The following is a 13,281-nucleotide window of genomic DNA, read 5'->3' as shown; positions in this document are numbered from 1 at the left end:
GATTTTGAACATTGATTGTCCTGCATTTTCTTGGTGAAAATTGCTTAAAAACTCTGTTTAAGTGTTGAATTTCTGATCCCCTTCACTAGATAGAATCCCTGGTAGCCTAGATTCTGCACTTGGCTGAAAATGGCTTGATTTTTGGTCTTGAAAAGCTGGTTTGAAGCTGTTTGGTGTCTGGTTTTACTGTTCCATTGCTTGAATCAAGCTGGTTTTCCTTGCTTTGTTTCCTGATTACTGGGCTACTGCTGTTTATTGCTTCCTCACTTCTTTTTCCTTGCAATTGCCAGGTATATGATCTGAAACTTGTATAATGTGATGTTCAAGTCGAAGAGTGAAATGGAAATGAGATTTTGAAGCTTAACTTTAAGTCATTTGTTCATAGCTTAGCCTTATTTCTGTGGTCTATGAATCCTTTTGTTTCATATTTCTCCTAGTTAAGTTTCCTCATATGTGGTTGATCATGTCATCAAACGCTATATGTTTACTTTAGGATTTATTTGGTTTTGTTTGAATGTAATTAATTCAGAAACATTTTTAACTTTATGGAGTATAACCTAAATGGATCAGCGATTAGATTCTATGTTTGATGGTGTAAACTAAGTAATGAGAAATGTATTAGATTTGTTTGCCTGCTATCTGATTCATTAGAAGTATCATAGCATGCTAAGCAACATTAGGTTTCACGGGATATCTAATTGAATGGTGTTTTAAGTTATGATCAGTTTTTTTTTACAAGTTGTGTCTGAACATGTGCCGTTAATAATATTCAAAGTTTCCTGGTATATTCATTATTGGTGGTGATGAGATTTATCCCGTTGTGTTTGAGTGTAAAGGGCTGTTTTGCGTTAGTATGGGTTCGATGTTGGGTCTAGGATCCTCAGTTTGGTTCTTCACAGGATTTGGGCTCATTGGGCCCTAAATTCTAAGGTCATTGCAAGGGAAAATGGCTTGTTGTTGTTATTTGGGTTTGCTTATTGAGCCTAGTAGCTCATTCGTTTGGTGGCTGGACTGTCGTGGTAGCAGAAGTGACCCAATGTTGCATAAGAGACAAAATTTGAAATTTAGCTTAGTTAAGCTGTATTAATTGTTTTAAAAATCAGAGTTGAAGTTTGCTTAATTCGTTTTCATGCTCAATGCTAGTATCAGTCGACTTGCATTATTGGTGCTAGAGGTGGATCATCGGGATTGTAAGAATTTGATTAACAATTCGATTAGTATCAGTTAAGTTGTTCAATTCGATTGGTATCAGTTAATAATTGGGGCGTGCCATAATGAGTTAAAGCATATTTACGGCCCTCAGAGGTTTAGCTTGAGTTCCTTTTTAAAATTAGAAACAGGGTGTGCCTTGCCAAATAAAATTTCAAAACTGCAAGGCCCTCGTTTAATTACTATTTTTATCCTTAGAAATCGAGGCGCGCCATTTAGTGAATTTCCATGGCCCTCACAAATTTAAAAATGCGCAGTTGCTTTAGGCGCTATCTAATAATTTACCTTTCTAAACTCGGGTGCACATTTATGTGACTCAAATCCAAAATCTCAACAACGTTAGACAAATGTGTTGCGGACTGCGGGTGCATTTATGTGACGTGGTTCAAGACATATTTTAAATGGCGTTGCAATCTTCCTTAAAATGGTTAAAAGCGGTTATAAAGCTAAAATGCACATAGGTTAAAACATGTAATTAAAATCAGATAATTGAGCCAAAAATAATAGTTGAGTGACCGTACTAGAACCACGGAATCCGGGAATGCCTAACACCTTTTCCCGGGTTAACAGAATTCCTTATCTGGATTTCTATGTTCGCAAACTGTAAAATAGAGTCAACCTTTTTATCGATTCGGGATTTGAAACCGGTGACTGGGGACACCATAAAATTATCCCAAGTGGCAACTCTGAATTTTTAATAAAATAATCCCGTTTCGATTGTCACTTCAAGTTGGAAAAAACTCCCTTACACTCCCTCTCGGGGTGTAGGAAAAAGGAGGTGTGACAACTCTGTTAGGGAATGAACCCAGAATCTCTGGTTCAGGGTTCAGAATTCGAGCTTAGATGAACTGTTATATTTGACTTTATTTATTATCTGATTTTATTATATGTTTGAGCCTACTGTGCTAAATGTTGCTTTTACCGCTTTGATATTATCTGAGCTGTATATAAACTGCTACGAAACCTCTCTCTTCTCTCTCCCGACGAGTGCACGCTGGTCGTGACTTCTTTCTGTTAGTGTCATATACCAAATAGAACGAGGTTCAGACAAGTTGCAAAGCCGGATGATCTTTTGGTTACCGGTACTTAGCCCCCCATCGGCTCGAGTTGTCCGCTCGGGTAAGCTAGGTTTAGAACAGTACACCCAGGTTTTAAACCTAGAATAACTCAGCCTCATGCTGGATCCCTAGTAGGAATGCTTATCTGCATCATGTGCATTTGACTTTGGAGACTCAACACAGGGGTTGGGTCTGTCTAGGACAGGTGCACCCGAAATGAAAAAGACCATCCTGATGCATCCTACTTGTTACTTGTGCATTCATTTGCTTCAGATTTGCATGTTGACCGGCTTATAGGGGAAAGTTTGAGAGAACGAAAGTCAATGTGACGGCTAAGAGAGATAGTTGCTTGTTTATGAAAAACTGATGTCCCAAAATATACTGAAACTCTGCCAAAATTTTGAAGAAAAAAAAGAGAGAAATTTTTGTTTTGTTTTGAAAAAAAAGAAAAGAAAAGTCGGTTTTTATTTTGTCTAAATTGTTGATTCTCATCGGATGTGGGATACGTAGGCAACCCCCATCGGGTCCAACTTCTTTTTTGCAAAAAATAGCTCAAAAGTCACCAAAATTTTATTACTTTGTTGGAAATAAGTAAGGTGAAACCATTCTTGTCCAAAATAGCCGAATGTCCCCGAAGGGGCGCCGGAAGACTGTCTTTGCAAGAACAGCCACCTTTGGTCTCTTTTTTGGCATTTTGGCCGATTAGCAAGCACAGCCTTAAAATTTTCTCCCCGGAAGTGCTGAAAGGCCATATTTGCAAAGTCGGGTTTTATTTTGAAATAAAAATTTGAAAAAAGAGAGAAAAACAGTGTTAACTTTGTTTTTGAGTCAAGTGAGTCTTGATTTTGCTTAATCACCCTAATAAATGTGCAGAATGACCACAAGTCAAAGTTTGCCAATAACAGTCATGAACAAGATCCCTTTGGAGTTGCATATGTGGTGGGAAAACCTGGGTAAATCAGAGCAAGATAAGGTCAATCTACACTTGGGAGGTCTCACCGGGTTGTTGAAGATCAGGCCTAGAGGAGACATCATAAAGGCATTGGTTATGTTTTGGGACCCAACTCACAACGTCTTGCAGTTCTCGGATTTTAAACTCATACCCACCTTAGAAGAGATAGCATGTTATATGGGAAGTACTGAAGGTCTGAGGCATAAGTATCTGATCGCTCCAAGAGCCGTTAACTCTCACAAATTCATGGATTTGCTAAAAATAAGCAAGGGAATCCCGTACTCTGAGTTGGTGGACGATTTTTCCACTCTACGTTTCATATACCAGAGGTACGGGTATGTAAGAGGATTCGACAACCCAGAAAGCGGGGTTTGTAGCAAAGGGAACCGAGCAAAATGGGATGAGCACAGGCGTTTTGCCTTCATGGTAGCTTTCTTAGGCCTCGTGATGTTTCCCCGGAAAGATGGGAATATCGATCTGCGGGTGGCTGGAGTCGTCAAAGTCTTGATTACCAACGCCAAGAGCACCCTTGCCCTATGATAGTGTCTGAGATATACCGAGCTCTCACCACTTGTAAAGCTGGTGCAGATTTCTTCGAGGGATGCAATTTGCTACTACAGATGTGGATGATCGAACACTTGTGTCACCGCCCTCAGTATATGAGTTATGGGTCCGCAGAGAAAAGTTGCATTAAAGAATTTGACAGGATTTCGGGGTTCAAGTTATCGGAAGGGTTTGAAGATTGGGTATCCCGCCTCCGCTCCGTCACTGCGGGGTAACTAAAGTGGACACTGGATTGGCTTCCTATTGAAGAAATTGTGTATATGCCCCCACCGGTCCTTATTTCATCCTAATGGGTCTTCGAGGCATTCAGCCTTACGCTCCATACCGAGTGATGAGACAGTTGGGAAGGTGCTAGGTGACGCACCCAGATGAAGATCTTAGTGTTTATGCGGTCGAGGTTAGCCCCAACGGCCAATTTCATGAAGAAACAATTCGTTCTATTTGGAACGAGTGCCAGTATTTGACAGTGAACACTCGAGTACGTGACCTATCTATAGGTGAAGTCTCACCCGCCTATCTTGCCTGGTATAGAAAGAAGAACACTGTAAGGGCCGAACCTGGAAGACCATCTAAAAAGCCTCACATTCAGGAATTCGTTGAGGCGTCGCAAGAACAGTGGGCTTGGTTGGCCAAGGAGAATGAGTACAGGGCCACAATAGGAAAGCTAGAAAAGCGAGTCAGGGATCTTCAGTTTGAGAATGGTTTGCAGGCCGCCGCAGATGAGGGCGAGAAGAGAAAGTTAGCCAAAGAAAATGACGCTCTTTGAGCCCAGATTCGAGAAATGAAAATAGCAGTTGAAAATCCCGCCAGGAGTGCAAAGGATGAAAAGCTTATAAAGAACCTTAGGCAGAAGGTGAGTGAGTATGGTTTCGATTTAAACAAGGCAGAGGGCGAATTAGCAAGGGCTCGAACAAAGTTGGCTAAAAATGCGGAGGAACGAGAGCGCTTAGTTAAATAGTTAAAAGAGAAATATGACAATGAGGTTGTGCGGTTGAAGAAAAGGGTCATTATCTTTGAGAACAAAATGATCAAGCAGGCAAAAGACTTTAATTCAGAAAGGGAACACTATTACGCAGCAATGGCAAGGGGATTTAAACAGCTATACCCTAGTCTTTCTTATTATCGTTACTTGGCTGACTGTTACGTATTATTTCCATTGTTTAGTCTCCAAAGCGAGCAACAGTGTAAAGAAGAAATGAATAGAACAACAACTCCAAGAACACAATAATATATCTGAACAAACTTTGGAAGCTAGGGCCCAACAGATTGGGCATTTGTTGCAAGAAAAGGGCCTCATAAGAGAAAAGGTCAGAAGGATCGCCGACTACATCACAATGAAATGCAGTAAGTGTGAGGACATGACCAGATCCATGTTCTTCGCTACTGTGATGGCTTTTGTTCGCCAGATAATGGAAGATCTCTACCACCTCCAAGAGGATTTAGCGCGTAGGCTCATGGCGAGACCGAATGATGTCCCGCGGGCCCCAGGAGCATTTGAAACATTGATGTATTCATGATTTTTACTCGAGTCTGTGTTTTCCTTCCGTTGGAGTCTATTTGTTTGTTTTCGAGTCTGTGTTTTCATTTTGTTGTTAGAGTCTGATAGTTTCCTTTTCGAGTCTGTTAGTTTTTGAGTCGTTGTAATCAAAGTATTTTCTTTTTATGAAAAATTTTGAAAATCCCAAAATGTTTTATTATTTATTTTACACTTATCCCCAAAACTACGCAAAGATCTGATTCATGCGGGGTCATGATACGTAGGCAATCTCCATAGGATCCGATCGTAACCAAAAAGAGAAACAATGGCATAACAAGAAGGAGAAATGAAAGAATAAAGAACAACGAGAAATCAAGCAAAAAAAGGGAGAGAGAAAAGAGAAGTTGCAAATAGAAATAAGAAAAAAGCCGGGATGACGCAAACAATCGATCAAATGCATTATAGAAATGGTTAACTTCTTAGGAGTATTACATTCCCCCAAATGTGCGGTTGCCTATCTGTTAAGCTCTAACTGCTAACAACTTTGTTGTTGACAAATCCAGTACAGGAAGGTGGTTAGTCTGTTTGGCATTCTGGCAACTCACCCATACAACACCCGGTCCAAAAACAAGTTGATCATGTCTAATCAAGAACTTGATGCGAGTGTTATCGATCCTCCGAGAGAGGTGGAAGAGTCGGATGTTAATTTGATGAAATAAGAGATGTATAAGCTGAAACAACAGATGACCGAAATGTACCAGGCATGGGCAAAAGGGCAACCACCACCAGCTTACCCCGCCAACCCTGCCTTCATCCCGCCATTGGCTCAGTCCCAGGAACCTCCTGCTACCGATTCGTCCCCGAGCTTTCCAATTTACCACCACTACCAGAGCACCACCTACCAAACACCACAAGCTCTACCACCCAAACCAGTTCCACACCCTCCTCCACCAGCCACTCCTGTCTTCGTGGTACCCCCACCTACTACACTCCACAGATCCTCCAGCGATCCCTTATTCCAAAACCATGATAACCAATATTACCCCCCCGGAGCTCACTTTCAAAGCTCCAAAACCCTATTTCTTCACTCTTCGTTTTGATCTCCCTATGGAAACTAAGAAACCATCTAAAAATCCCGAACAGGAGGAGATGTTCAGGAAAGTTAAAAGCCTGGAACAGTCATTTAGAGACATGCGGGGGGTTGGGAGGTCAAGTAAGTGTGGCTTACAAAGATCTATGTCTATTTCCAGATGTGCAATTATCGGCAGGGTTTAAGATGCCCAAGTTTGATTTGTATGATGGGAACGGTGATCCAGTGGCGCACTTGAGAGTTTTCTGTAGCAAAATGAGGGGAGCTGGAGGGAAATACGAGTTACTAATGGCATATTTCAGTCAGTGTCTGAGTGGTTTGGCGCTGGAGTGGTACACTCGGCAGGATCACAGAAGATGGTATACATGGTATGATCTAGCCCAAGCATTCGTTTGTCACTTCCAGTACAATCTCGAGATTATTCCGGATTGTCTGTCCTTGACAAAGATTGATAAAAAGCACAATGAAAGCTTCAGGGAGTATGGTTTTTGGTGGAGAGAACAGGCAACAAGGGTGAACCCTCCAATGAAAGAAAGTGAAATGGTGGATTATTTTCTGCAGGCCTTAGAACCTACTTATTATGGTCATCTGGTATCAGCTATAGGCAAGTCCTTCAATGAAGTGGTAAAGATGGGCGGTATGGTAGAAGAAGGGCTCAAGACAAACAAAATCATGAGTTATTCGGCTATTAAGGCAACTACCCAGACCATTCAAAGTGGAACTGGGGAGGGGAGGGGGGTTAATTGGAAAGAAGAAGAAAGAGGATGTAGCAACGATTGATTCAGGAGCTTGGTTCGGACCCAAGGGCTCACCTCACCACTATAATCAGCCTCGACCCCACCACCAAACCTACCTCCATACCCCATATAATCTACCCCAACACTACTACCCACCACCGGACCCCCATTTTTCTGTCCACCATGCCCAAACATACAGCCACCTTCCAGCTTACGCACAATGTGCGCCAGTCCCACAAAATACATACCCAGCTCCAAAAAATGCCTATCCACCCCCAAGAGCCTACCGAAACCCTCCTGGATCAAGTTTCCGGCCCAATCAAGCAATTAAGAATGAGAGGTTGCAGAAGAAGAAAACCTTCACTCCATTGGGACAGTCATATACTAGTTTGTTCCACAAGCTGAGACAATTGGATATGCTGAGGCCGATCGAGCCAAAACTGCCAAATCCTCCCCCGAGAAATCTTGATCATTCTATAAGTTGCAAATATTGTTCTGGTGCTCTGGGGCACGATACGGAGAAATGCTGGCAATTGAAAATAGCTATTCAAGAGCTTATTGATACCAATGGGATTGAAGTCCAAGCTCCGGAGGCGCCCAATATCAACCAGAACCCATTGCCTGCCCATCATGAGACAAATATGATCGAGATAGTGCATAAGGGAGGGGAGCCTAAGAAGCCTTCGCAGACCATCATGATGATCCGATCCAGTGAGGTAAAGCCGGTTGAAAAATTAACAAGTGAGATATCAGTGATCAAGTTGAGCGGGACAAACAGTGAACCATCTGTGGTAGTCAAGATGGGGTCCTCAAGTGATGTTGCAGTGAAACAATAAAAAGCAAAAGTGGTTGTGCCAGGGGTGGCAAACAAGCCTGTCGTAATTGTGGAGGGTGCCCACATAGATCCTGTCATTATCAAGCCGGTAACTCAATTACCTATAGTCAACAGCAAGGTCGTCCCATGGAATTATGAACGGGTGACAATGACTTACAAAGGCAAAGAAGTCAAAGAAGAAGTCTATGAGACCCATGGATTGACTCGGTCGGGGAGATGCTTTGCCCCCGAGGAGTTAAGAAAAGCTAAAACCTCTAAAGATAACCCAGTGATAGTGAAGAAAGCTATGACTGAAGAAGAGACAGAAGAGTTTTTGAGAAAGATGAAAGTGCAAGACTATTCCATTGTGGAGTAGTTGAGGAAGACGCCTGCTCAGATTTCACTGTTGTCATTGTTAATCCATTCAGACGAGCACCGTCGAGCTTTGATGAAAATTCTAAACAAGGCTCATGTTCCTGACAAAATCTCAGTAAACCATTTGGAAAAGATAGCCAACAAAATATTTGAGGTAAACATGGTCACTTTCTCCGTTGAGGTAAATTGCCTGTGGAGGGCACTGAGCACAACAGAGCTCTCTACCTTACAGTGAAATGTGAAGATTCCGTGGTTACACGGGTATTAGTCGACAATGGTTCCAGCGCAAACATTTGCCCTCTCTCCACTCTGAACAAGTTGAAAGTGGAGGATGAGAGGATTCACAAGAACAGTATCTGCGTTCGGGGATTTGATGGTGGAGGTAAAGATTCAGTCAATGATATAGTCTTTGTGCTGACGATAGGACCAATTGTATTCACCATGGAGTTCTAGGTGCTGGACGTAGCTGTTTCTTACAATATGCTATTGGGTCAACCCTGGATTCATGCTGCCAAAGCAGTCTCGTCTACACTGCATCAGATGGTCAGGTTTGAATGGGACAGACGAGAAATCGTTGTGCACAACGAGGATAACTTATGCGCCCACAGTGATGCCATTGTACCATTCATTGAGGTTGAAGACGACAAGGGGCCATGGGTTTATCAATTTTTTAACACGGTGTCGGTAGAGAAAATTCCAGAAGGGAAGTGCGTTCCAATTCCGAAGGTAGCTGCTGCATCAGTCATGGTGGCCGTTGAAATGTTGAAAAATAGTTTTGTACCTGACAAGGGTTTGGGTGCATCTCTGCAAGGTATCGTACAACCGGTGTCCCTCCCCAAAAACTTGGATACATTTGGTTTGGGATTCAAGCCCACAGTTGCAGACGTGAAAAGAGCCAGAAAGTTGAAATAGAGGGCATAGGTCCTCCCAAAGCCTGTCCCATATCTCTCCAGATCATTTGTCAGGCCTGGCACCAAGAAACGCCCAGCAACAGCAGTTCCCAGTTCTGTGGTTGGTCCTGATAAAGAGTTGATTGAAAGGTTCGAGAAGTTATTCGATGATGTGAACATGGTGGAAGCTGGAGAGGGTTCTAGCAAGGCGGATGTGCAATTTGTTGGGCCCAGTGAAAGATTAACAATTGGGAAGCTACTCCTCTCCCCACCAGGAAGGAGTTTTGGTAGTTTGCTTTGATTTTCTTTCAGTTTATCTGGATTATTCCAGGGTTGTAATTCAAATTCTATGTTCCATCCGTTTGGATGTATAAACCTGGTTATCTTTCAATTTCAATGAAATGCAATTTCCATTTTTCTTCATTCCTGATAGTTTTATTTTTGTTTTTGTTTTTCTTATTTGTACAATTTTTTTATGCTGGTTTCAATGACATGACATGCATGAGGAATCTTCGGCCTAGTCTTAAAAGCCAATCTAATTCTGAGATAGTATTTTCAGAAATAGAGCGTGATGATGAATCAGAATATGATGAGGATGAGGCCTTTGAAGAGATTAGTAAAGAATTAAGTCATTTTGAAGAAAAACCCAAGCCTAACATGAGTGATACAGAAGCAATCAATTTAGGGGACCCCGATAATATCAGAGAAACTAAGATAAGTGTCCATATTGAACCTCAACTCAGGGAGGATATAATTAAAGCATTGTTTGAGTACAAAGATATTTTTGCATGGTCATATGACGACATGCCAGGTCTAAGCACTGACTTGGTGGTTCACAAATTGCCCACTGACCCGGCATTCCCTCCCGTCAAGCAGAAGTTGAGGAAGTTTAAAACAGACATGAGTGTAAAAATTAAAGAAGAGGTCACAAAGTAGTTTGAGGCAAAGGTCATTCGAGTCACGCAGTATCCCACTTGGTTAGCCAATGTCGTGCCTGTACCAAAGAAGGATGGTAAGACTAGGGTGTGTGTTGATTATCGAGATCTCAACTAGGGAAGCCCAAAGAATAACTTCCCATTACCGAACATCCACATTTTGATTGATAATTGCGCCAAACATGAGATTGGGTATTTTGTGGATTGCTATGCGGGCTATCATCAGATCCTAATAGATGAGGAAGATGCAAAAAAGACGGCATTCATCATGCCATAGGGAACATACTGCTACAGGGTCATGCCTTTCGGTTTGAAAAATGCTGGGGCAACTTACATGAGGGCAATGACAACCATATTCTACGACATGATACACAAGGAGATCGAGGTTTATGTGGATGATGTAATCATAAAGTCTAGAAAGCAGTCTGATCATATCAGAGATTTGAGAAAGTTCTTCCAAAGGCTTCGCAGGTACAATCTTAAGCTCAATCCTGCAAAATGCGCATTTGGTGTACCATCTGGAAAATTGTTAGGATTCATAGTTAGCCGTCGATGTATTGAATTGGACCCGTCAAAGATCAAAACTATCCAAGAATTGCCACCCCAAGGAACAAGACTGAGGTGATGAGTCTATTAGGGAGGTTGAATTACATCAGCAGGTTTATTGCTCAGCTTACAACAACTTGTGAGCCTATCTTAAGACTGTTGAAGAAGGATGTTGCGGTCAAGTGGACAGATGAGTGTCAAGAAGCATTTGATAAGATAAAGGGGTACTTGTCAAACCCACATGTGTTGGTGCCACCAGAACCAGAGAGACCTTTGATTCTGTATTTGATGGTTTTGGACAATTCGTTTGGTTGTGTGTTGGGTCAGCATGACATCACCGACAGGAAAGAGCAAGACATCTGTTATCTCAGCAAGAAGTTCACATCTTGCGAGGTTATGTACACTCACCTGGAAAGGACATGTTGCGCCCTAACTTGGGTGGCATAGAAGTTGAAGCATTATTTGTCATCTTACACTACTTACCTCATCTCTCATTTGGATCCATTAAAGTATATCTTTCAGAAGCCTATGCCTACAGGGAGGCTCGCAAAGTGGCAAATCTTGCTCATAGAATTTAATATTGTCTATGTGACTCAGACTGCGACAAAAGCACAAGAATTGGCTGACCATTTGGCCGAGAACCCGGTGGATGAAGAGTATGAACCTTTGAAAACTTAATTCCCTGATGAAGAGGTGATGCACATTGATGAGCTGGAACAGGTTGAAAAGCCAAGATGGAAACATTTCTTTGACGGGGCCGTTAACATGAAGGGCGTTGGGATGGGAGCTGTACTTATTTCCGAAATAAGGCATCACTACCCTGTTACGGCTCAACTTTGTTTCTACTGTACCAACAACATGGCTGAGTACGAGGCATGCATTTTTGGGTTTGAGGTTAGCTGCAGACATGGGTGTCTAGGAAGTCTTGGTCTTGGGGGACTCGGACCTTCTGGTGCACCAAATTCAAGGAGAATGGGAAACACGGGATTTGAAACTCATACCGTATCGACAATGTTTGCATGATCTTTGTTAGCGGTTTTGATCAGTAGAGTTCAAGCATATTCCAAGGATCCATAAGGAGGTTGCCGATGCTTTGGCTACTCTGGCGTCCATGTTACATCACCCAAATAAGGCTTTTATTGACCCTTTGCATATTCAGGTCCATGATCAGCATGTTTACTGCAACATGGTGGAAGAAGAACTTGATGGTGAGCCATGGTTCCACGACATCAGGGAGTACATCAGAATGGGGGTGTATCCAGTACAAGCCACCGGTGATCAAAAGAGAACAATTCGACGGTTATCAAGGGATTTTTCTTCAGTGGAGGAGTTTTGTACAAAAGAACTCTAGATCTCGGATTGTTAAGATGCATAGATGCTAGACAGGCCACAACTATCATGACCGAAGTACATTCTGGAGTGTGTGGTACGCATATGAGTGGGTACATTCTGGCAAAGAAAATTCTTCGAGCAGGTTATTATTGGCTCACCATGGAGTGAGATTGTATCAGTTTTGTGCGCAGATGTCATCAATGCCAAGTACATGGAGATTTGATTCATTCTCCGCCATCTGAGTTACATACAATGTCTGCACCATGGCCCTTTGTTGCTTGGGGTATGATTGGACCAATTGAACCAGCAGCATCCAATGGGCACAGGTTCATTCTGGTGGCCATTGATTATTTCACCAAGTGGGTTAAAGCTAAAACTTTCAAGTCCGTGACCAAGAAAGCAGTAGTCGATTTTGTGCACTCAAATATCATTTGTCGGTTTGGGATCCCAAAGGTAATCATCACAGATAATGGTGCTAATCTCAACAGTCATTTGATGAAAAAGGTATGTCAACAGTTTAAGATTACGCATTGCAATCCACCCCATATCGCCCCAAGGCTAACGGAGTAGTCGAGACAGCCAACAAGAACATAAAGAAGATACTCCAGAAAATGGTGGAAGGTTCCAGGCAATGGCATGAGAAGTTGCCTTTTGCGTTGTTGGGTTATTGCACTACTGTTCGCACCTCAGTAGGTGCGACTCCTTATTTGTTGGTATATGGCACTGAGGTAGTGATACCCGCAGAAGTTGAAATTCCTTCCCTTCGAATTGTCGCCGAGGCCGAAATTGATGATGTTGAATGGGTCAAAACCTGCCTAGAGAAATTGAGTTTGATCGATGAGAAAAGATAGGCAGTAGTATGTCATGGCCAGTTGTATCAACAGAGAATGACAAGAGCATATAATAAGAAGGTGCGTCCACGGAAGATTGAAGTGGGTCAACATGTATTGAACGTATCCTTCCACATCAGGCTGAAGCACAAAGCAAGTTCACCCCAAATTGGCAGGGGCCATTCATCGTAATGAGAGTGTTGTCCAATGGTGCTTTGTATTTAACAGATATAGAAGGAAAATGTGTAGAAATGACTATTAATTCCGATGCAGTCAAAAGATATTATGTATGATTTTCTTGGTTAAATTATGTTTGTTTGTACTTGGCATGTTTTGAAGATTGGAATGACGAAGGTATTTTGTTCTGCTATCTAAACACTTTATCCCTGGTTACCCCTTTTGAGCCTTATTTATTTCCTTTCATACCCCTCTTTTGGAATCAATAGCAAAGATCAGAAACACAAGCGCGAAA

At 42.2% G+C, this 13,281-nt stretch overlaps 1 long non-coding RNA gene across 2 annotated transcripts in view; it reads left to right on the top strand.

Annotated features, from left to right (window-relative positions):
* Nucleotides 1-638, top strand: part of LOC104247046 (uncharacterized) — a 33,717-nt gene extending 33,079 nt beyond the window's left edge. For both annotated transcript variants that reach the window (XR_011400960.1, XR_716110.2), the window contains one exon: nucleotides 291-638. This is a non-coding gene — a long non-coding RNA (uncharacterized lncRNA). The remainder of the gene's footprint in view (nucleotides 1-290) is intronic.
* Nucleotides 639-13,281: the final 12,643 nt, after the last annotated feature.

Source organism: Nicotiana sylvestris, chromosome 7 (genome assembly GCF_000393655.2).
Source record: "Nicotiana sylvestris chromosome 7, ASM39365v2, whole genome shotgun sequence".
Lineage (NCBI taxonomy): Eukaryota > Viridiplantae > Streptophyta > Magnoliopsida > Solanales > Solanaceae > Nicotiana > Nicotiana sylvestris.
The sequence above is the reverse complement of the archived record's forward strand: the minus strand, read 5'-3'. Positions and strand labels throughout refer to the sequence as shown.